This window comes from Engystomops pustulosus, chromosome 2 (assembly GCF_040894005.1).
Source record: "Engystomops pustulosus chromosome 2, aEngPut4.maternal, whole genome shotgun sequence".
Lineage (NCBI taxonomy): Eukaryota > Metazoa > Chordata > Amphibia > Anura > Leptodactylidae > Engystomops > Engystomops pustulosus.
In genome coordinates, this window is record NC_092412.1 from 205,920,259 (window position 1) to 205,945,473 (window position 25,215).

General features: G+C 44.9%; 1 protein-coding gene across 3 annotated transcripts in view; it reads left to right on the plus strand.

Moving 5' to 3' along the window:
- The first annotated feature begins 6,576 nt into the window (after positions 1–6,576).
- Positions 6,577–25,215, plus strand: part of P2RY8 (P2Y receptor family member 8) — a 58,839-nt gene continuing 40,200 nt past the window's right edge. Inside the window, exons 1-5 of one of the 3 annotated variants that reach the window (XM_072137906.1) lie at positions 6,577–6,654; positions 7,089–7,229; positions 9,570–9,751; positions 10,045–10,084; positions 23,391–23,475. The gene's annotated coding sequence lies outside the window, so the exon portion shown is untranslated. Of the gene's footprint in view, positions 6,655–7,088; positions 7,230–9,569; positions 9,752–9,779; positions 9,872–10,044; positions 10,085–23,390; positions 23,476–25,215 lie in introns of those variants that run through there. The other 2 variants (XM_072137909.1, XM_072137908.1) reach the window with 2 other exon arrangements.

The following is a 25,215-nucleotide window of genomic DNA, read 5'->3' on the forward strand; positions in this document are numbered from 1 at the left end:
CTGGCATCAATTGCAGGTGTTCCCCCTCACGCGTGCCGCCATCTTGGCTGTGATCATCGCTCCACATAACATCATCGGGGAGCGATGATAAGTTGCCATAGAAGCTTGGGGTCATAACAGCTTTATAAGACCCCAGGACTTGTAATTTCTGAAGATCTGTTACAATGTGCTAGTGGCATGTATCAGTCATGATTAAGAGTGGCAATCCGCTTGAACCGCGTAGACCTTGATGTAATCTCACTGTTGATTTGCGAAATAAAGATGTGTGTTTTTGGGAACTGGCTGGACCATGATTTTATCATTGTTTGGATCCCAATTTACCTCAGCAGCGAGGTGGCCCATGCCTACCCCATCACACAATACTATGGGAAGGTGAGCTCACTTTTTTCATGTTTATTTCTTTGTACCCTTTGCTTAATCCTTTCTTTTTTGCTTCTTTATTGTGAAAGAAATCACAAAATTCTTGATTTATTTGCTGCTATATTTGTGTTTTGTATAAATCCCCTTAGTCTAAGATATTTAAAGAATATTTTATATTTGGAATATTTTATTTTTCTTTATGTCTTGAAATGTGTGTAAGGAACCATTGGAGTAAAAATCTTTAAAGGGGTATTCCTGGAATAAGCATAATTCATGTACAAATGGGTCATTAAAATATAAGCTAATATGTTATTAGTTGTTATTTTTGCTCCCCTTAGCAGAAAAATGCTGTGGACATAGACTATAATGAAGAATTAAAATGCTACTGGCCCTTTAAACAGTCCAGAGCGGACAGAGGACAAAAGATGGCCACTAGTCACATGTCCACATCACATGTCCTGCACCTGCCTGGTCAGGCCATGTGACTATCACTATGTTTGGCTGTAGTCAGTTGGTTGCAGTGCATCCAGTATGGTCAATGTTGCGGTAAGATGTCATCTCAGTGAGGTAAGGTGCAGTAATGGCAGTAACACATCATTACTATGTAACAAAGCAGAACAGTCTGTAAGATTATCACTGGCAGCAGAGCATAAGAGGGAGAAGGAGTTACTGAGAACTAAAGGATCATGGGACATGTAGTTTCCAATGGCGACCATCTTGGTGATATCTCTTCTTACTTTAGAAAGCCCATAACATTTTGTGAATGGGTTTTTGTATCAAATGTTCATATTCCCAGAATAAGCCTTTAATTGCAAGTATACCAACTGGTATAGTCAATTTAATGTAAGGGCTATTTATCCCACCTTTATTGAGGGGTAAGAATAGTATTTTGGCAGCTACTCCTTAGTTTCCAAATAAATGTTTATAATATTTGTTGAGTTCGTTTAGTGTTTTGGATGGAACATTGACGAGTACATTCCTAAAAAAATAAAGGATATTGGGTAACAATAACATTTTTGTTGCGAAAATTTTGCCTTACCAGGATATGGGGTATTTAGAGAATGATTGGATATCTTTTTGTTGCTTATGAATAAATGCAGAACAGATAGTTAATATTAGATTTTTAGTTGGATAGGTTAGTGTTACACCAAGACATGAAATTTTTGTATAAGCCCATGTCACGGGCAATGGGTGCCTTGCGACCCATATCCTGGGTCCCGGGCGCACACATGTGCCTTACTCAGCGGGCAGCCAGGCTCTGGGGGCTAACTTACCTGTCCCGGCTCCTGCAGCGTTTCCAGCTATGTCCGCAGGCCAGCGCGCGTGCTCCCGCCTCCTAAGGCGCGCGCGCTCTGTAAAATTTAATGGCCCAGCGCGCCGATAATTGTTGCCTGGCCAGCTGCCTTATCTGTTAAATTCCTTCCCCTTCCTGTGTCCCCAGCCAGATCTTTGTGCCTCACAACCTTAGAAAAAGCTCCCCAGCAAAATTCATGCGTTCCTGTGTATCCCTGCGTTCCAGTGTCTTCTTGCTCCTCAGTCCTGTGTTGCAGTGTTCCTGTGTTACCAGAGACCCTCCATGTTCCTGTGTTACCAGAGTTCCTCCGTGTTGCTGTGTTCCTGTGTTGCTGTGTTCCTGCCTTGCTGTGTTCCTGTGTCTCATGTGCCTGTGTTCCCGTTCCCATCTGCCCAGACCTCCCGTTGCTGACCCCGCATTGGACTTGACCATGCATCTCTGCCGCCTGCCCTGACCCTGTGCCTGGACCCTACCACGAGACTGTCTTCCATTAAGGTACCTCGACCTCGGCTCCCAGCACGGGCTAGTCGCACCTGTGGAATGACCTGGTGGTACCCTGCCGCAGCAAGACCATACCGCTTTGCAGCGGGCTCTTGTGAAGACAAGGTGCTACATAGACTCCGGTCCCAGGTTTTGGTTAGTACCACCTCCCGCGGGGGTCCAGTGGATCCACACATCTCGAATCCTGACAGCCCAAAAGAATGCATTTTTGTTTTCCAACTTTTTTTGAGTGGTATGCCCGTGTTTAGAAATAGAGATTTGGAATCATTTACTTTGTATTAACTTTTTGAGCTGAATTCTCTGAGGATTTTAGTTAGTTGAGGTAATGGGGCACATTTCCTAAGGCCCTTGCGCCAGGTTTTCCGTCAGACTTTGCACGTTCTTTTAGGTGCAAACTGCTTGCACAGGTATTTAAGAAGTTCCTGCACCAAAATTGTGTCCCTTTTGTGGTGCAGCTGCCCTAGTCTTCATGCAACACTATTCTTCATGCGACTTCATGTCTGACCGTACGCCAGATTTAACATGAAAAGTCACACAGAATTGTGTTGCAAGCCCTATGTTAAAGGTGCACCAAAAAAAATTTGTCGGGGCAGTGCAGGGAGTGCCAGATTAATGAAAAACATGTGCCATATTTCCTTTATCTGGCGCACCCTGCACACTACACAAGCATACTGCATTCTTAGTAAATGTTCCCCAATGTGTTTTCTGGAGAAGATAGACATGTAATCACATCATCTGCGAAGAGACCTAAATGGTGGTCTGTGGTACCTATTTGTATTCCTTTTATATGTGGAGAGTTCCTTCCAGGTATTTCTAGTGAACTCTTTTAAAGACCTTCTCTGCATCCAGAGTCAGGAGCAGAGAAGGTGTTCGACTCACCTCGGCTTTGCAGATATGGTTACAGAAGCGCCTAGTGCAGTGGTGGCGAACCTATAGCAGAGGTGGCTCTCAGAGCCTCTGTGGGAACTCCGGCCATCGTTACCGCCATCGCTCAGGCCATCGCTCACCAAACAGGACCAAATCCACCGAATCTTCCTGCATTCCCAGGCAACTGCTCACAGCGCTATTTAAAAGCAATACTTCATTGACTGTTTGGAACTGCGGGGAAAATGAAAAGGTTTTGACAGAAGATCTTTGGAGGTCCTCCTGTTGGACTCACCATTCTTCCTGTACAGAGAGACCCTGGAGAGAAGCTACAATGATGGTCTGAATTTTCCCTCCTTCTTTCAACTGTATTGGTGGCCTCAGGCAACCGATAGAATTAAAAGATGTGGAAGAACAGGTAACAATGAGCTACTGCTTAAAATGCCATGTTGGCACTTCACGTCTCTAAAAGCTTCGCCATCACTGGTCTAGTGGAAGGAGATTCCTCCTGTCTGTCTCTGCCCTAATCTGTAATTTTTTTAATCCTGGAACCTAACGTATATTGTTAAAAACTTTATTTTAGTAATATGTAAATTAACTGCGAGGCTACTGGGGCATGGAGTAGCCTTAACTCCCAGTGCCTGGCCTATATCTCACTCATCTTCTTACAAAGTCTTCCTTTTGCGGCAGGAGACTGTGATCCATTTGTTTGATGTTGATGTCCCACTCTTCAGGAGAGTTAGCAATATGCCTGAATCTGTTTATATTAATTTTCAGCTTAACCGGGAAGCCCCAATTGTACGCCACATTATTATTGCACAGTGTTCTGGTGCTTTGATTCAATTCCTTTCTTCTGGAGAGAGTAGCTGCTGACAAGTCTATGAAGAAGTAGATCTTTTTGAATCTCTCAGTCTGTTGTAAATTGCTGTGAGATGCTTCCATTATTTTTTGTGGTGGAAGAAGTGTATTCTTTCTTACATCTCTCGGTATGGCTTGAGGGAGAGATTTGGGTTTAGTAGTTATAGTTAAGTTGCACGTTGATGCATTAGGGAGCAAGGGGACAAACTGATCTGTTAAAAAAAAATCATACAGTTCTTCTGTTACCACACTTTCTGGTATTCTTCTGAATCTAGTAGTTCTTTCTGGAACGGTCTTCTATGTCTGCAATTTTGTTTTTGAGAGATGCGATTTCATCCTCTACTGAGTTGGTGACAACTACTATATCCAGTGGCGTAACAAGACTGTAATGGGCCCCGGTGCAAACTATGTGTCAGGGCGCCATATACGAAAACGCTTATCAATGTCTGCATCTAACACATTAAACTTGAGAATATACATATAGACGTTACACACACATACAAATAAATATGTACCTGTGGTGAATACAAATATACCATGTAAAATAAATATACTGTATAAATGTACTGTACAATAAGGCTGAGAGCAGAGATAGGCATCACTTACGGATTAAATCAGTCACAGTTGCATTCTTCTCTGTATGTGTTGGCCTGGTCCATCCTTGTCCGTATCCTGTGCACGGTGGCTTAGTGGTTAGCATTACAGCCTTGCAGCGCTGGGGACCTGGGTTCAAGTCCCAAGATCAACTTCTGCAAAGAGTTTGTATGTTCTCTCTGTGTTTGCGTGGGTTTTCTCCGGGTCCTCCGGTTTCCTCCCGCACTCCAAAACATCCTGGTGGGTGGATCAGGTTGTGAGCCCCATTGGGGCCCGGGACCGATTTAGCTAGCTCTGTGTAATCTGTGTGCACTATATAAAGGAATTATTATTATTATACTGTGGGCTTCATGAATATGCACCCCCGGCACTGCTCTGAAAGAGTGCACCACTTTTTTTTAGTGCACATGGAGCATGTAACATAATTCTGTCAGACGGCGCACGGTCCGACTAAGCATTGGAACGCCCCCTTCGTGCAACAAATCTGGTGCAGACATTTCTTAAATACCTGTGCAAGAAGTTTAGAAAGAAGGTGCAAAGTGCGAAAGAAAACTGGCGCACGACCCTTAGTACCCCGGTGTCTCCTGGATAACTACTATGTCCCATGCTGCTAAATAACACTCTACACAATTGAACACACTGCCACCTATAGATATTAAATAATACACAGGGACCCCCAGTCATATATAATTAATAACAGCAGCCCCCCCATCATATAACAAATTAATATAAGCCCCCCATGTCTTATAAAAAATTATTATCAGCAGGCACCCCGCCATATGAAATTAACAACAGGCCCCCCAGTCATATTAATTATAGACCAGCAGCCCCCCATAATATTTATAAGACTCAAAGAATTCCCCCCATCTGTCATGTAAAATTCATAACAGCAGCCCCCCGGTATCCTATAAAATGTATAAACCCCCCCACTCATAATAAATTCATAAAGCCCCCCACTCATAATAATTTTGGAAGAGCGTCCCTTTCATTTACATTTCATAATAGGAAATTATGCTCATTATAAAAATAATAAAAACCTTACCCTGCTGCTTCCTCTTGTCGTCCCGCTAATCATCTTCTGGCCAGTATACACGGGCCTCTCTCTCTATGACCATAACGACATCATGCATGGCATCACCCTGCAACTGTGATCGTTACACCTCTGACTATCACGTTATGAGGTAATGTAATCTCCGCCATTTTGTTTTCAATAAGAGTACTTCTATTGGCCAGGTCCACAATTTCTTGTTGTTAGTTAGAGGAAAATGAAGGGAGGAAGGACAAGGGACGAGTGAACAACAAGGGAGAAAGGACAAGGGACGAGTGAACAACAAGGGAGGAAGGACAAGGGACGAGTGAACAACAAGGGAGGAAGGACAAGGGACGAGTGAACAACAAGGGAGGAAGGACAAGGGACGAGTGAACAACAAGGGAGGAAGGACAAGGGACGAGTGAACAACAAGGGAGAAAGGACAAGGGACGAGTGAACAACAAGGGAAGAAGGACAAGGGACGAGTGAACAACAAGGGAGGAAGGACAAGGGACGAGTGAACAAAAGGGAAGAAGGCCGTCTAGAAGCCAGATGAAGCATCAGGCGCGAAATGGCCATCACTCCTTACCAGTAGGGTACTCCTCACATCCTTCCTCCCTTGCTGTTCACTTATATGTGACTATGTGCAAAATAAAGATGAAACAAAGAGAATTAAGACAAGGGTGAGTGCCATTCTCCTTTTATCTACATTAGACGATATAGTCATATGTGGACTTAGATACTAATGGTTCAAGCCAGGAACCATGTGGCTTAGAACTCTACCTTAATTGGGTTTATGTTGTGCTGCTCTGAATTCTATTTGTTCAGATAGATACATGCACCTTTGTTTTTTTTTTAATAACTACTACCTGTTTTTAATAACTTTATCATACACAGAGACAGTTAACTTAGTATATGTAGGCAGCAGCCCCTGTAGTAAGTGTACTGTAGGCAGCAATACAAATTGGAGCTTTTGCAGTGGAAATCAAAAGAGGAGAAGCCCAGAGTGTTGGCATAGAGCCAGTCAGGAAGCATTAGCAGGTGCACACTGCTCAGCTCTGCTCTTCCTGCTGCTTTTGCTGCTTGGGCCCCTCCTCCACATCCCTGTTCCAACTGCCATTGAAGGAAGAACATCACTGCTGCTTTCATTCAGGTACTCACTAAGGTTTTCTCCCACATTCCAAAAACGTACATAGTGCAAATCCCATAGGAGGCCAAATAATCCAGCATGTAGGTGTCTGACATAAAGAAATGAGGTCAGATGCAATGGACAGTGAAAATCAGCTGCACTAAATGCAATTCTTTTTAATGGATCACTGCCACAGCTGTTATTTAAATGGACTGTGCAAACAATTAATTTTAAATATTCTCTTTAATTTCGCATACAGATTGTGTTTCGAGGTGCCACCATAGATATCCGCAGTTAAATTTACAGTTGAGAGTGCTATTTTCATATATAGGTCCCAACCCCAACTGAATATTAATCTGTGGATATATCTGTTTCTGTTGCACCCAGAAACACAATCTTTATGTTTTATTAAAAAGAAGATGCTCCCTTTTAAAATGACACCCAAACTGTGTTTCCAGATGCCACGATTTGAAATGTGCCCCACTCCAGCCTGTTGGTTGAAGGCTTCTTGGAGGAGGTTGATTAGGAGTGAGCTGCAGGGAAGAAGGAGCTGACAGATGCAATGGCTACAAGCAGCTGCATGGACCAAAGGGGCTCATGTAAGTAATTACTATTGCCAGATATATAAGAAATTGGGGCCATTGGCTCCCACTTTTTGGAGCATAATATAGTGTAAGATCCTGTCATTTTCAGAGAAAAACAGATGTGTTTATATATGAAATTATGTCTCTGTGTTCAAGGATTAGATTTGAAGAACGGTAACCTTATGATTCAGGGAACTTGAGGTAATTTAATTGTGGCATATACTGTATATACACTAAAGAGCAGTGTGCAACATATAGCAGCTATCCGTAAGTACATTTGTACATGGTACAATGGTGGCCAGACGCTTTTTAAGCGCCAAAAGGTTTTGTAATTGAAAATATGAGACAGGCTTTAAAGGAAACCTACCACTATGTGGTAAACCTACACTAAACATACTTACCTATTGCTGTCTTCTCTAGGATCTTAGTATTTTAAAAAAGAGTTAAAAAAGCATCTATAGATTTACGGACGCAATGTCTGGCATTTCAGGCTGTTAACCCCTTAAGGACGCAGGGTTTTTCGGACGATTTCTCGCTCTCCAACTTCAAAAATCCATAACTTTTTCATTTTTCCGTGTAGAGACCTGTGTGAGGGCTTATTTTGTGCGTAACAAATTTTACTTTCCCGTGATGTTATTTATTTTAACATGCCGTGTACTGCGTAGCTGAAAAAAAATTCCAAATGTGGAAAAATTGAAAAAAAACGTCACGTGCGTCGCGTTCTTGTGGGCTCAGTTTTTACGACTTTCACTCTTCGCTCCAAATAACACGCCTACTTTATTCTCTGGTTCGGTGCGATCGCGGTGATACCAAATTTATATAGGTTTTATTGTGTTTTAATACATTTTCAAAAATTAAACGAATGTGTACAAAAAAGAAAAAAATTTTTTTGCCATCTTCTGACGCTAATAACTTTTTCATACTTTGGCGCACAGAGATGTGTGAGGGGTCATTTTTTGCGAAATGAGGCGACGTTTTCATTGCTACCATTTTGAGGTCTGTGCGACATTTTGATCATTTTTTATTTCATTTTTTATGTTATGTAAAAAGGTGTAAAAGTCGCATTTCGGACATTTGGGCGCCATTTCCCGTCTCGGAGGTCACCGCCGGCCGTAACCGTTTTTATATTTTGATAGATAGGGCATTTTGGGACGCGGCGATACCTAATATGTTTGTGATTTTTACTGTTTATTATGTTTTATATCCGTTCTAGGGAAAGGGGGGTGATTTGAACTTTTAATATTTTATTAATTTTTTTTATTTTTTAAACTTTTTTTTTTCTTTTTTTTTTCACTATCTTTTAGACCATCTAGGGTACATTAACCCTAGATGGTCAGATCGCTGCTACCATATACTGCAATACTTCTGTATTGCAATATATGGCATTTTTGCAGCACATTCATTACAATGAGCCACTGGCTCATTGTAACGAATCTGCAGCTGCCAGATAGCCTCGTGTCAAAAGAAGACACGAGGCTACCATGGCAACCGATCGCCGCCCCCCGATGACGTTCGGGGGCGTGGCGATCGAAAAAAAGATGGCGGCGCCCGCGCGCCGCCGTCTTTTAAATGCCGCCGGCGACTTTGCCGGCGGCAACGGGGGGGTTAATAGCCGCGATCGGTGCTAGCACCGACCGCGGTTATTAGCGGTGGGGGTTTTATGCATTTTGCAAAAACCCCCACCTTTGTATGAAGAGGACTCAGCCCGTGAGCCCTCTTCATACATCCCTTATACCTCTGCGCCGTAGAGCTACGGCGCAGAGCGTTAAGGAGTTAATACTTTAAGCATCCTGTGTGAAAGATACCTCCCTCTCTCATGCTGGCATGAATAGTTAACAACCCGGAGCGCCGGACATTCTGTAGCTACTTTTTTAACTTTTTTTTTACAACAAGCCCGGCATGTCAAGCTTTATAAAGATCAGTGCAGAAGATGGCAATAGGAAGTATGTTTATTTTCGTTTTTCCTACCCCATAGTGGTAGCTTTCCTTTAAGGGTGCCCAAATATTTAGTGACCATAAAATTCGATGTGGAAGGGAGAGCTAAACATACAAATAAATCTAATACTACCTATTTGCAGATACTAAATTCACAGTTAAACTGCTCAGTACTGCTATATAATGTCCTCCATGCTGCTGCTTGTAGGGCTGTATTGAAAAGTGGGGATCGAAAACTCTTCTTTGTGTGTTGTCTATACTAGCTCAGGTAGAACTGCAAATTATGTGGCTGGACAATCTACTAAAAAAGAAAGATACAAGACAAATAATGACTGTGTTTCATGTGCAGAAATTACTCCTTATTTCTAAAAATAACAGGTATGCTGAGTATCATAACTATGTATATCTATTTACCTACAGACGAATGTGATAAGAGCCACAAGCTGCTAATGTCTTCCCTGAGAAGTAACTAGAAGCAAATGAAAACTCTTTATAGGGCCCTGGTCCCATCAGGAAACCCAACCTGGATGTCGCTGCTAACCTACATAACCAGGATCCTGCAGGAAAATCTATTCTAATGCAATGACCTTGTTAATATGTGGGTAATTCTGTGTTTTTTTATGTCACGCCTATGTTTTTGTAGATGCCCCCTTTTTGTGACCCGAAGTCTACGTTTTTTAAGCAACTTTTCTCACGGCTAAAATGTTTCCGGTTACAATGTTGTGAGTATTACAGAAATCCTCCAGCTTTATGCAAAATGTAACAGAACAAAGACATTTTCAGTTAAGTCTTCCTTTCTTATGCCCCACCCCCAGAGCGAGTATAGCTGAGTACAGTGGCAAAAACTACTAATTTAATTTCCTGTCCTCTTTTTCTTCTGTTACTTGGTGACAAGATGACAAGACTGTCTGAACCACAACCACGTTACAGAGAGGGTAAGCAATGGCTGTCACTTTTTTCCTTCTGTTTCTGTAAGTTTAACTTCATGTGATGTGTGGATGTATTTTTAAAAAATAGCATATACAAAAAGGTCCTGATAGATCACATATAACTGGTACGTGTATGTTACTTATCTGATTACTGCGTGCTGCCATGGATTTTCTGCATTGTTGTAGCAGTCTGTGATGTATGACTGCATTAGATGATAGTGAGATCACAATGTCATAGTGCATGTATTACTACAATTATTACTCTTCTCATTACTACATTCCACCAGTTTCATTCATTATATAAGCTCCGTATTGTCTCTCTTCTAAACTGAGTATGGCTATATACGTCTATATATTTTTGTGGTGTTCGTCTATTATTATTAATCTCATTTGCTATGACACAATACATGGACACTATCCAGCTACACTCTGTTTATCTATGTAACTATCTGTCTGTCTGACTCTGTAGAGGAAGAGATGGTATCTTGTAGAATCTAGAACACCCCTCTAGTCTTTTTTCAGGCAACAGAAACAAGGAAAGCAAGTGCGAGAGAAATATCAATTAACTGCTTTTTTAAATTTTAATTTGATAGGGTGTAACATGGATTTTTATACACATTTTTGCACCATATTGCTTACAAATTCATCATATGATGAACTGAAATATGAGTGATCACAGATAAATCATGATTTGCATGTAACATCATTTATACATCGGTCGCCTCAGGAGGACAGGGCTTTGGGTGTAACTGTGGTTGCTGCCCACTTTGTGGCTGAAGTATCAGTTTTTGGCGCACTAGGCATGAGAAAGTCTCACTTTATGGAACTTTTTCTCATGGAACTTTTTCTATGTATTCCTTTTTAAGTCAATCATGCAATAATACATACATTAAGGAAATATATGATGCACATCCAGTACAGTTTTGTTAATTTTTTTTTTATGTAGCTTCAGACAGGGGTGTTACTAGGATCAGAAAAGATAGGGGGCACAGGCTCTTGTGCATATATACAGAATTATTGGTAATATCCACTTCCATACACCCTACCCCACATGTGCTTGTTGGAGAAAAATTGTTCTTATCCTTGACATCTATAGAAACACACACAAAATCCCTACATATTCAATCCAGTTACTTAAGGTGACGCGTCCTCAGATTGTACTTGTTCTTGCTCCTTATCTTCTCCCTTTGGCCCATTATCACCTTCCTCCAGTCACACAACATCTTATGTTCTTAATTTTAACATTGTCTCTAAATATTGGAGAATATAGTACAACATTTTTGTAAAATTCACCCACTGTAGGCCCTACACTGTAGCATACCCTTCACTTTATATTGCCTGTACATGTGGCCCTACACAGTCTATTGTACTAATTTTGCCCCTAAACTTTATAATCTCCTCCTTATAGCCCAACCACCACAATATTCCACATACTGATTTACACACAGTGCATTATCCCAATTATGCCCCTGACACCTTGCCCCTCCCTAATACACTTAGCAACATCCCCCCACACAGTAATAGCGCCCCCACACTTAGTTATTGCCCGCTACAGAGTAACAGCCCCCACACACTTAGTAATAGCCCCTACTTAGTAGCCCTCACTTAGCAATACCTCAACCACAGTGTAATTAGCTCCTCTACTACTCTCAAAAATAAGATACCAAACAAGAGAAAACAAGAGGAAAGGACAAGGCTTCAATGCAACAACATAAAAGTGAAAATCTTTATTAGTGAATAACAATAAAAATATATAAAATAGATTGAGAAGCATCTCAGAATGGATACAAGAACGCCAGGTAATACGTCTTAAGATACATGAACTAAATATACAATATACAGTATAAGAGACCCAGATATACGTCCTCCATAGACGTCAATGGGCGCATGGCGCCAAACGGGAGCGGTACGGTGCAGCACACGTGCGGCACCGTACCGCTCCGTACCCGGGAAAAAGATAGGACCTGTCCTATCTTTACCCGTAGTACGGCGCCGTGCACCATTACTTCCTATGGAGAGGGGCGGGGGTGAGCTGCGCTCACCTCCTCCTCCTCTCCCCGTGCACTGCCGTTTCCCGCTACGGTACGGTACGGGCGGGCAACGGCAGTGTGAATATAGCCTAAGTGAAAGCTAATGTGACCAAACAGAGGACATGATATTACCTGGCGTGCACCCCGACGTGCGTTTCAATCGCAGCAGGTCTTTGTCAAGGGACCCCTGTTATTTCTACAGGTTACTTGTCAGTTACATAAGGGCTCTACACCATTATTATTTGACAGCTACTTCTGTCTAGTACTGTTTACTATATTTCTGGGTCTCTTATACTGTATATTGTTTATTTAGTTCATGTATCTTAGGACGTATTACCTGGCGTGCTTTCTTGTATCCATTCTGAGATGCTTCTCAGTCTATTTTATATATTTTTATTGTTGTTCACTAAAAAAGATTTTCACCTTTATGTTGTTGCATTGAAGCCTTGTCCTTTCCTCTTGTTTTCTCTTGTTTGGTCTCTTGTTGTTCATTATTAAGAGGCCTTCTGCTGGCTACATTGGTCGATATTACTGTCACTAGATTCTACTACTGTTACACTGTGCTTTTTTTGTTTTTTTGTATGTCACTCTCAAAAATAGCCTTAGGAATGCCCCATGGTCCCCATACAAAACGGAATACTTAAACAATAAACACTCTTCCTGATTTTCCTCTCCTTCTCCGTCTGCAGGACCTGGCGCTGTGATGTCACTACATTGAGCCTCCTGCTCCAGGCTGCTGTATTGAGCCTCCTGCTCCAGGAGACACGATGTGTATACGATGGTCTTCGTAGTGGAGTACAGAGCATTCGGCTCCGTGCTGCACCACAGTAATCATGCGTCCAAAGACACCAATAGGGATGAAAGTGGGAAAAGGTGCCCTACATCAGGACCTGTGTCCTTCTGTCAGGGAAGATTCGGGGCTTAGGACAAAAGATCCGGGGCATATGCCTAGCGATGTGCAACACCCTCGCCGATGCAATGGCGAGGTAGTGCTTGCGAATACGTCCCACCTGTAGGTAACACCACATTGCACTACATGGTCCTTATAGGATCAAGGGGAAATTGCAGTGGTTAATTCTGCCTGGCAAGGCAGATGTTAATCTGTGATGTAATTATGTCAACCAATGTCTGTGTTACATCCTGTCTCTGTGCACTGAGAGGTAATTGGAGGAGCAGCCACCACCTGACCAAGGGAAGGTAATAAAACCCCTAGCCCAGAATGTTCTAGAGAAGTCTCTCCCCAGAGAGAGAGGAGAGCAGTCTCTCCCAGAAGGGAGAAGAGACCGGTCCTAGTCAGGCCCTCTGGGTCTGCAGGACGCAAGCAGAGAGTAGTTAGCTGAGCAGCAGCTCAGAGACTCTAGCATACCAGACCAGTGCAGGAAGAGCCTAGCCCCTGCCTGAAGTGGAAGATAAGACTAGAGTTAGTGTAGTGAGGAAAGGGGTATCATCCTACCTTCAAGGGTGATACCTGAAGAGATCCAGGACCGAGCTGAAGTATCCTCTAGGACACAGCTGCCTCCCAGCCTGCCCTCCACAACCAGGCTGGTGAACTACATCCTGTGGCTCCCTCCAAATACCTCTCCAGTACTCCACCTGTTAAAGACACGTTTTCTGCAGTTCCTGCCGGTTGCAATAAACGAACTGTAAGTTGTTTTCTTCAACCTCTGTCTCCGTCTGGTCCCTGCTACTACAACTACCCTCATCACCGGCACCCTGTCCATCACCCAGAGACTCACACTCGGGACATTAAGGGGTTGCCCCAGGGAAATCCGCTATAGCAGCCGCTCCCTCATCTTTTCTTGCCAACACCACCCTGCTGGAGACCTGCCAGGCTGTAGGACAGCCCTCCGGTTACCCCGTACCAAGCACCGTGACGATAGCGTGCTTAGGCCGCAACCGCCAGCCACTCCGGTACAGCGGGCCCCGGCTGTCTCCAGGCCTCACCTCAAGGGCTAGGCCCCGGTGGGGGATGTTGCAAGTGGCGTCACGAACAGGATATAGACTTCTGTGCCTTATTACGGCATTAAAGACTTTCCTTTATTAAAAAGACTGTGCTGCCTAACCCTGCTGCCATCCGGGTTTAGGCCCAAGGACTTGTGTGTTTCTGGAATGAACTGTGTTATACTGCTGCCACGTGCGGTCGAGCGCCGCTCCCGCACTCCAGAGGTTAATCCTGGCAAGAACTGTACCAGCTCTGCTACATCCGGCGCTGCCGCGCCTGAAGATTTTTACCTTAGAAACTGTGGCGCAGCAAATAATTCCAGCCCGCCAAAACCTCCACTGGCGGGAAACCCAGATGACGCATCAAGCTCCACCCACGCGCGAAGGGCGCGAACCCCGCCTCCTGTGGCGCAGGAAAAATTAGAGCCCGCCACAGCTCTTGGCGGGAAGGACTTGGACTCCTCCCACTGGCTCGAGGCGGACTTCCTGCCCTGCCTCAGCGAAGCGCCAGAACTGGAGTGGACTTTGGACAGCGAGGACAGCGCCATGTGGGGTCCTCCGCCTTTCCCTCCTGTGGAGCGTCCGGAGTTTTACGAGGTCCTAGAGACTATGGTGGTGGTCTCTGCGCAGCCGGTCCGAAGACCCTCCGCTGGACATCGGCTGCACCGAGGATTGACTCGGGCCTTCGTCACCAGGACATGCTACCAAACGGTGACGCAGTACCAAATCCCACCCGGGCGGTTCCTCGTCCCTATCCCGGCTACCATCCCGGTACCGAGGGTCCACGTGGAGGCGCCACGTGGGGAGGCCCCGACTCCCGCTGAGCCAACGCCTGGGCCTAGTGTTGCCACTCCACCTGCTCCGAGGCCTACTACTCCGGCTGCGCGGCCTGCTAGCCCCGCTGTAGTGGCTCCTGACCCTCCGGTGGTTCCTGCTCCTGTTCCGGCACCGACCTGTCGTCCAAGGAGATCCGAGCCTGAACCGGAGCCACGAGCCCCAGCACCGAAACCTCCGCAGCCTCAAGGCCGAGGTGAGGCCGCCCGCCGGCGACTCCGAGACGCTGTCTCGGACCAGCGACGCAGAGAGAAAGAGGCCCAGCGGTACATGGCCGGCCGATCTACAGCTGGAGCTTGGGTCGAGAAGAATCGCACCACCGGCATGGTCCGGTTCTTCGACAAGCGGAAGGGCTATGGCTTCGCCACCCAGGACTACACCGGACGGGAAGTATTTATACCCCGCCGGTCCGTCAAGAGGCCTGATCTGCCGGAGAGCCTGCACAACCTGAAGCCGGGAGAGTGCATCGAGTTCTCCCTGCAGGAAGGACCTCGAGGACCCTGGGCGGCTGGCGTGATCCGGATCCCCGATTCCGACGAGGACCGCTACTTCCCGCAGGACGACTGGTATGAGGACGACGAGTGGCCGGAGTCTCCGAACACCTCTTCCTCCTCGGCTGCAAGTCCCCGGGCGGTGACCCACGTGAATGCCCCATCCACAGTAATTGTGAGTACGGGTCCCATTGCCATCCATGGGCCGGGCATGATACAGGGCGCCACCCCCACCGGTTCCCCTGCCGGGAGTATTGCCAGGTCCCGCGGCTCTTCTGTGGGAGAAGACATCCCGGCTAGCGAACCTTGTCCGGAGGTTCCATCTAGGCCCGCATCTCCCCTTGCCGGTTACCAATGGGGTGATGACCCGGCCCCGGAAGAACCGGAGCTGGAAGGAGCCGCGGCGCGGCCGCTGGACTCCGTTTATTTTTTCCTGGACCCCTCCGTGGTCCCTGGCTCAGTTGAGCCCCCGGCTGGAACAGCCGACACCCCGGGCGACAGCGCTCCTCCCCCTGAAGGTCCGGAGGATGTTGCTGCACCTGCAGTACCCACTGCTGCCACCGGGTGTCCCCAGCCGGCACCTACTCCCGCTGAGGATGTACAGGATTCCCTGCAGGAGCTGGATCCTGTCTTTGCTGAACCCAGCGATGCAGAGTAATCCCTGAAGGGCTGAAAGCCCTCTTCAGGTACTTTGTCCATTGTACATATTGTATATTTGCTTTTTTCTACCCTATAGAGCCAGAGACAGTCCTGAGACTCTTACCCTTATTTATCTCAATCAAGAGATTATACACTGTCATGTGCTATGATAGCACCCTTCCTCTGCCACAGCAGAGATTTCTTCAAAGGACTCTGTCCCTCTACACATAGAGGAGACCCTTTGCAACTTTATTGCACTTTTCCCCACATCAAGGGCTGTGCCCAGAAGATGGACTTTCCTATTGGAGACCTTCTGAGAGACTGTTGCCAATCTTGAGGAAAAGTTGCCATGTCTATTGACTATTATATTGCACTTGATGCCTTCCTTTTTAGGTACGGACATTATGTTTGCACTTCCATGCCTTTTCTTTTCAGGAAAAGAGACATTTATTCTGCTACCCTGAGTAGCCTATCCACCTCTGTAACGTTCAAGATGTGTACCCATTGGGCTCCTAAGCCAATGTGAATTAACCTGTTTGCACACTGTCATATATGCCAGTAGTCTGCATTAACCCTTTCATAGGCTTTTCAGGTTGTAGTGTGGCTGTGTCGGACCGTCTTTTTGTGTAAAACACTGACCGCTACCTGATCCCTCAAACTGAGGTTTGCACATGGGGGTAGTCCGTAAACTGCGGGTCTTTAGGGGACCGGGGGTGTTACACAGATAGCACCTGGATGCCACTCATACATGGGTAAGGTTGTCAGTCAGGAGGTACTCGTGTCGCATATGCTCATGCAATGCAGATAGACACCATATAATTGCCGCCAGGGAAGAAGCGTTGATCAAACAAATATACAGGCCTTGGTGCAAGGAGTGGATTACAGGACATGACACCACACCTTTCCTACTGTACAGTTCGGTTTAATGGCGTCAGCGACCAACTGTCATACAGCTATATGTTTGTCTTAGTCCGACACCAACCCAGGTGCCTGTCTCCAGGACCATGGGCGGTTTGTCCCTACACCTCACACAGCCTGCACTTCCCAGAAGTGCCCTTAGCCCCCTCTGTGCCCCAAAACATCTGTAGTCGAGCCGAGGGCGGCTCTTTCAATTGCCCCCGGGGTATGCAACACCCTCGCCGATGCAATGGCGAGGTAGTGCTTGCGAATACGTCCCACCTGTAGGTAACACCACATTGCACTACATGGTCCTTATAGGATCAAGGGGAAATTGCAGTGGTTAATCCTGCCTGGCAAGGCAGATGTTAATCTGTGATGTAATTATGTCAACCAATGTCTGTGTTACATCCTGTCTCTGTGCACTGAGAGGTAATTGGAGGAGCAGCCACCACCTGACCAAGGGAAGGTAATAAAACCCCTAGCCCAGAATGTTCTAGAGAAGTCTCTCCCCAGAGAGAGAAGAGAGCAGTCTCTCCCAGAAGGGAGAAGAGACCGGTCCTAGTCAGGCCCTCTGGGTCTGCAGGACGCAAGCAGAGAGTAGTTAGCTGAGCAGCAGCTCAGAGACTCTAGCATACCAGACCAGTGCAGGAAGAGCCTAGCCCCTGCCTGAAGTGGAAGATAAGACTAGAGTTAGTGTAGTGAGGAAAGGGGTATCATCCTACCTTCAAGGGTGATACCTGAAGAGATCCAGGACCGAGCTGAAGTATCCTCTAGGACACAGCTGCCTCCCAGCCTGCCCTCCACAACCAGGCTGGTGAACTACATCCTGTGGCTCCCTCCAAATACCTCTCCAGTACTCCACCTGTTAAAGACACGTTTTCTGCAGTTCCTGCCGGTTGCAATAAACGAACTGTAAGTTGTTTTCTTCAACCTCTGTCTCCGTCTGGTCCCTGCTACTACAACTACCCTCATCACCGGCACCCTGTCCATCACCCAGAGACTCACACTCGGGACATTAAGGGGTTGCCACAGGGAGATCCGCTATAGCAGCCGCTCCCTCATCTTTTCTTGCCAACACCACCCTGCTGGAGACCTGCCAGGCTGTAGGACAGCCCTCCGGTTACCCCGTACCAAGCACCGTGACGATAGCGTGCTTAGGCCGCAACCGCCAGCCACTCCGGTACAGCGGGCCCCGGCTGTCTCCAGGCCTCACCTCAAGGGCTAGGCCCCGGTGGGGGATGTTGCAGATGCCACTGGCTTCAGAAGGGAAAACATGTTTTTAGCCTTAGCGTGGCGTTGACGCACAATCTTCCTCACAAAGAAATGCTGTTTTCACTACAGGTTTTTAATACAGCACATCAATGGATATGGATAAATCCCATCCACTGTGCAGCTAGTATACATGGCACTGGGTGACTCCTCTGTGGCTAGCCAGTAACTAGGGATGAGCGGAACTATTCAGGTACCAAACATGAATGTTCACCCCCACCGTTTTCCAGAGGATTGTCGCTCCCTGTCATCAGGGCCCGATGATCCTAGATTAAAAGGCCAGCATTACCTGTGGTTTTTAAACAGTTAATACCTGCAATAGGTGCCAGCACAGATCACAGTTGGGGACAGAGGTATTGTAGGGTGAGCCGAATGCTGAACCCGGACTACTGGATGAATTCCATGTTCAAGGACCCAAACCCCCAAGGTTCGGCATGTTTGGTTTACTTATCACTACCCACAACAAGATTTCCCTGTCTGTCAAGGACCTATTGACAGTACATGCAGCCATATTCCCCCCTAATTGATGTAATACAGCATAAGTTGAAATTAAAGCAGAAATGATGGGCGAGTAAGAAAAAGGCACCTTGTAGCAGGTATTTGGGGCAAGATTTTAAAACATCCTGAATTTACCTGTATACTACAATTTTTCACCCTTTTTTTGGCTATGAATCAATCAGAGCTAACATGAGAGCAAGGAGGTCATGGTTCCAACACATCCTCTTTCACCTCCCTCTGGGGGTTAGTTGTTGCAGAACGTAGAAAAATTAGTAGGGGGCATAGAGAGTAAAGGGCAAGGGCAGATAGGAAAAGGGCGAGATGGGATGTAGAGGAGGGGGCCTAAAATATAAGTAACAACGTTGACATTAGTAAACTGCTCAGCTACACAACACCATACACACAGTCAGCCATCTGCCCTGTACAGTGAAAACCAATATTCATGGATGAAGAGAAAACCCCTCAGAGAAAACTGTCAAATGGGGACCCTGATGAGAATGACAAGCATACATAGATGGTTTTTGCAGTAACACTTTGGTTATGCAATCCAATTTTTGCTGCAGCTGGATGGCTGGTCTCAGATCATCTTGGAGGTGAATATGCTAGGTGTGGGGTCCTAAGTTAGTGTGGTTACAGATAGTCTGCAGTTGAGAGCCTGGTTGGATGTACTGCCATGAAAATTGTCCATGATTGTCCATGAAATCCTTCCTTCTTAAATCAACTTTTTAAATTATGGTAATGAGCCTGAGGGGCTACCCTAGCCCCTCTGTGATCTGGCTTTGCAGACTGTTACACTGTCTCCTCCTCCCACCGCTCCCTTATGACACTATATGCGAGATTTGCCAATATATTGTATATTTGTGCAATGCATACATATTGATTATTATCAATATAATTGATTCATCCAATAAGAAACATACAAATACAGTTAGGGCAGTGGTCTCCAACCACCGGTCGGTGGCCAGAGACCAGGCCGCGGCCAAAAAACTGAGCCGTGGGGTGAAAAGGAGCACCTAAGTTAAGTGTTGACTTCATTGTCTTTAGGGGGCTGTCGCTATTGTCCTTTCAATGGAGGTGGGAAGGCCACTGTTGTGGACATTTTATGGGGGTGAGCATTTCTGGGGACATTGCACTGGGGGGGCTCAGTTGGGGATATTTCATTAATGGCGGGGCCTGGCTATGTTCCTTTTATTAATGAGGTCAGGCTTGGAATTTATTAATGGGGGGGAGGGCCCTGCTATGGATATTTCATTAATGGGTGGACACTACTGAGTGGTATGTTTATGTTTTTCCCTCACAATGAAAAGGACAAAGATATGGGGACATTATAAGTGTGTGGGAGCTATAGAAAAAAGGGTATTATAATGTCCCCTTTTCTGTAGCCCCTTCTTATCAAGACATTAAAAGGGGGCTACACAAAATGGGGAACTATACTTGGGCACTACAGGAAAGGTGGCATTGAGACTAGGGACTGCAGCAAATAGGATATTATATGGGTTGTGGTTGGATATGGAGGATTTGCAGGCCTACATTTATTTTTCTATTGACCACGGTAGGAGGGTAACCTCCCCCGGTCCCTGGAAAAACTTTTTTGGATGCAGCTGGTCCCCAGATACAAAATGGTTGGGGAACACTGAGTTAGGGAACTATGTTTATTTGTAGTAACCAATTTGAGACTAAAAGCATTTTTCCTACACAGCTTTCGTTTCTTTAACAAACCCTCTGTGCTTGTTAATTTTAGGACCATCAGTCAATCACTGAAGAACAGGCATGATTGAAGGTGCTGTAATTCTGCTTATAGTGGGGGCCAAAAACTGAGGGCAGGTTCCCTTTAAACTACTAGAAGAAGGGAAAATCAGGTTTCAGAGCTGTTGATTTGACACATTCATGAACATCTCCCAAAGCAGATTTACCATTTTCAATGCTATTCAGTGCACCAAGTCTCCAGGGTGCATCTGTTCTACAAGAGAGGACAGATTAAAAAAGATTTCATGAATGGGCTGCTGTCTGACAAGATTGCAGAATAATACCCTATTTGAATATAGTCAGATGATGTGCACATGTAGCTGGTGCCATAGGCAACTTTTAAGTACAAATCATCATATGGTTCTGAAGTGTTGTAGCCTTGAAGCCATTTGGCTAGTCTGTAGCAAAACATCAACCCAATGTAACTGTATCTTTTCCCTATTTCCTGCCCCTGGGACTGACAACATTTCAAGGGACAGTTCATGTAATAATACATCATCTGTATAAATTAAGGTAATTGATTTTTTTCATTTTTAAAGAGGGACATTTCTTTATAAAGTATTACTTTGTTTAATCAATCCAGACAGAATCCGTGCGCTTTCATCTTAAAGATATTTAAAGATAGTGGGGGTCATTTACTAAGGGTCCGATTCGCCCATTTTCGCTGGGTTTCCCGTATTTTTCCGATTTGCGCCGTTTTTCCCTGAATTGCCCCGGGGTTTTGGCGCACGCGATCGGATTCTGCAAAACCGCAGAATTAAAAAAATAAAATGTGTCGCTTGACACGCACTTACCTGCACCAGGAATAGGATAGTGAACTCCGATGGACTTCAGCGCAGCAGCGACACCTGGTGGACATCGGGCACACTACTTTAATGAATCACGGCAGAACCCGAATCCTCCTCTGAGAGCGCGCCGCTGGATCGCGAGAGGACCGGGTAAGTAAATCTGCCCCAGTGTCCAAGTAAAATGCCCCATCAGTTAGTCAGAACTGCAATTTAGCTTTTGAGAATTTGCTTCTCATAGTTGCTTCTTTTTTCTCCACACCCTGATCTGCTATGTCAGGGGGGGGGGACTCTAAAGGCAGTGGGGCACAACAGCAAAAAACACCCTTGCTACGTTTTTTTAACCGCATGGAACGCAACTTCACTCATTTTTGATGGACTGGTGCTCGCCCTTGTTAATTTAAAGGGTACCTGTCACCAGGTACCTTATTTTCACTAAAAAAAGTCACAGAAGCTCATCACACCTGCAGTCTAAATATGTCTTTCTGCCTTCCCTAAGCATTTGCAGTACAATATAATTGTGTGTTATAACTTCCTTGCACCCTGACAGAATCCTCTGTGTAGTCCTAGGGGTTGGCTTTGGTTGGGATGCATTTCAAAAACATGTGGCTTGCCTGTGCTGCAGACAGCTCAGCTCTCAGCCCCCACCTTTGTGCTGCTGAACAGCTCCTCCCTCTCCCACTGATGTCTATCACAAGGCTGTGACCTCTGTGAAGAAGCAGGAGGGAGGAGATGTACAGAAACACAAAGGTGGGGGCTGAGAGTCACATGTTGTTTTTTTTAAATGTACCCAAACCAAAGCCCAACCCCTGGGACTACACAGAGGATTCTGTCAGTGTGCAAGGTAAGTTATAACACACAATAATATTGTAATGCAAATGCAGAAAGAAGGCAGAAAGACATATTTGCAATGCAGCTGTAATGGGCTTCTATAACCTGTCTTTAGTCTAAATGAGGTCCCTGGTCACAGGTTCCCTTTAACAGTACATCCAACTGGTCTGTTTCACTGTATGGACTGTCCTTGGCAGAAGGTAGAAAGGCTGAGAAAGGCAAAAAACAGAATTAGCAGAGAAATAGCTGCAATAAGGTAATGAATGTATATAGGTAAAATGTGAGTTTTCGGAAATTGCAGTTAAAGAAAAAACTTGATAAACTTTACCGTTACGGTTTTGTTATTATAGAATAACGTATCAATAGTGAATAAACAATAACATCGTCTATTATTCTCGGATGATTTATGGTAGTGTTATGAAAGGTAAAAACCGATGACATTACTAGATGCAGTGTACCAGCGGATTTAAATGCAGGACTGTCAGCTATGTGAAAGAGTTGCACAGATTTTACATTGGCAAAATTCTCGTACAAATTGAACATACAATATATACTCGAGTATCAGCCTAGTTTTTCAGCACAAAAAAATGTGCTGAAAATCCAAACTCGGCTTTTACTCGAGTAAAAAAAATATATCAAGACTCACCTTTCCGGCTTCCCCTGCTGCTGGCTATATACTGGGGCAGGGGGCTGGCTATATAATGAGGCAGGGAGCTGGCTATATACCTGGGCAGGGAGCTGGCTATTTGCTGGGGCAGGGGGCTGTCTATATACTGGGGGATATGGGCTGGCAGGCTGTATACTGGGGGGCAGGTGCTAGCTATATACCATGGGGAAGGGTCCGGCAGGGACGGGGAGGCTGTGACCAATGTATTTCCCACCCTCGGCTTATACTCGAGTCAATAGCTTTTCCCAGGTTTTTGTGGTAAAATTAGAGGCCTCATCTTCTACTTGGGTTGGCTTATACCTGAGTATATACAGTACATTATTTTTTTAATTTGCTGCAAGTTACTGATACTGTATTATTTGTGCAATTTATTTAGATTGGTTTGCACTTTAGTTTGGCCTCATTCCTATTTTTCTTACAAAAATAAGAGTGTTTACGAAAATCAAGTGTCACAGTTGCTTGTGACTGCGGTATTGATCAGATATGACATATGTTTTACGTTAGTGAGCCACCCTTCATGTGTTGTAACCAGGGCACAAGACATCCTGTTTGTATTATAACAGACCTTGCATAATTATTGTCACATATGCAGCTGCTTCAAGTCTCTAATTACTTTCCACATCTGAAAATGTCTCGTGTTCTTGAAACTTCTGTAAAGTAATCAGACATTGTGTTCTACAGGTGTTAATGACCGTTTTATACATTCTCCTCATGAACAAACAGATCAATGCAAGAAGAAAAGCAAAAGAACAATGCTAAAGTAAAGGTAACTGCCGAAATATACAAGACGATTTACTATCATAAATAACACAATTGTATTATAAAAGTAGTGGTGTGCTGCTCATGTACAGTCGATTTAGGCTGCGGTCATGCGTTGCGTTTTTTTGTGTTTAACGCATGCATTTTAAAACAGCTGTAGAAGAGATTTGCCTAATTATATCATTGTCAACATTTACATAATGTGCTGAAAAACCTCCCCTTGGCTTATACACGAGTCAAGAAATAATACAAACAGTGTACTCACCTTCCGATGCCCCACTCCCCCCCCCCCCCCCGGGAGGTCCTCTTCTATACAGCGATGCTCCGTCATCGTCTCCGTTTCCTCGCATCGTCCACCGCAGGGATCGTGACGTCAACCGCTCGCTGACGTTCTACTATGTGCGCCAGCATCGTCACACACTATGATGTCAGCGAGTGGCTGACGTCATGATGCCTGCGATGGATGGCTCAGGGACCCAGATGCTGGAGCATCACTGGATAAAGGAGGACCTGCGAGAGGGGGGGGGCGTTGGTAGGTGAGTGCATTATATTGGAGACAGTTGCTGCAGGCTATATATTACAGGGGGCTGGCAGGCTATATACTACAGGGGGCAGTCCCATGCTATCAAAATCTAAAATAGTTATTAAAGGTGGTTATTAAAATGGTTATTAAAGGTTCACGTAACAGAAAATAGGGCCCAAATGTCTGAAACACCATTTTTTTGCATCACACAAAATTTGGAATTAAAAGTCAAAAGGCTTTACAATGAAATGATTAAATATCGCCCCACAAAGAAATGACACCTTACATGGGTCTGTACATTGAAGTATGAAAAAGTTATCAGTGCCAGAATATGGGGAAATGAAGGAATGTTTTTGTGTACAAAAGGTTTGAATTTTTAAAAATCTATTGCAACATAATAAAACCTACATAAATTTGGTATCCTTTTGATTGTAACGATGCAAAAAATAAAGGGGAGGTGTCATTTGGAGTGCACAATGAAAGCAATAAAAGCAGAGCCCACAAGAAAATTTTTCAAATGCATTTTCTCATCAATTTTACTGCATTTGGAATATTTTTACAGCTTCCTAGAACACAGCATAGAATCTCGAATACCATACATATTCAGCTCTGTATATGGAAAAATAATGGTGTTTTGAAGGTGGGGACTGAAAAATGGAAACTCAAAAACATAAAAAAGGCTGTGCCCTTAAGGGGTTAATCTTCTTCAATGGCTGTTCTTCTTTTCTGCCTAATTATAATTATTGATGTAGGCAATATGCCAAGTTATTCAACAATATGAAATATGAAATGTCTCCAAAATGTAATCACTGACAATAACAGTCTGTGTGGAATCCAAGCAGATGACTTGGTGCAGGCACAGTAACAGTAAGTCAGTGGTTGCCTTTGTGCTCTCTATAAATAACCAAATGTTTTACAGCATCACTTGCCACTTCCTGTTTGCGACCATCAGGTCAGGTACTTACGGTTCAGACATAGAAATAACATATTCTAGAGATTTGCTTCTTCTAATAAATCTACATCAAATTTGAATTAGTTCACTGACAAATTTCCCCAAATCCCCTGGTGGAGCATCTATGGCTATAAGTCTCCACACGCCTATAAGGTGGCCTTAATAGGCAATCTCTCCTGGAGAGAACTCTCCTTGGAGAACACCTACTGTCTGACCATAGTCAATAGCCTCACACCCAGCCAGACCAATTCCCTACGCTGTACTGAGGAGAT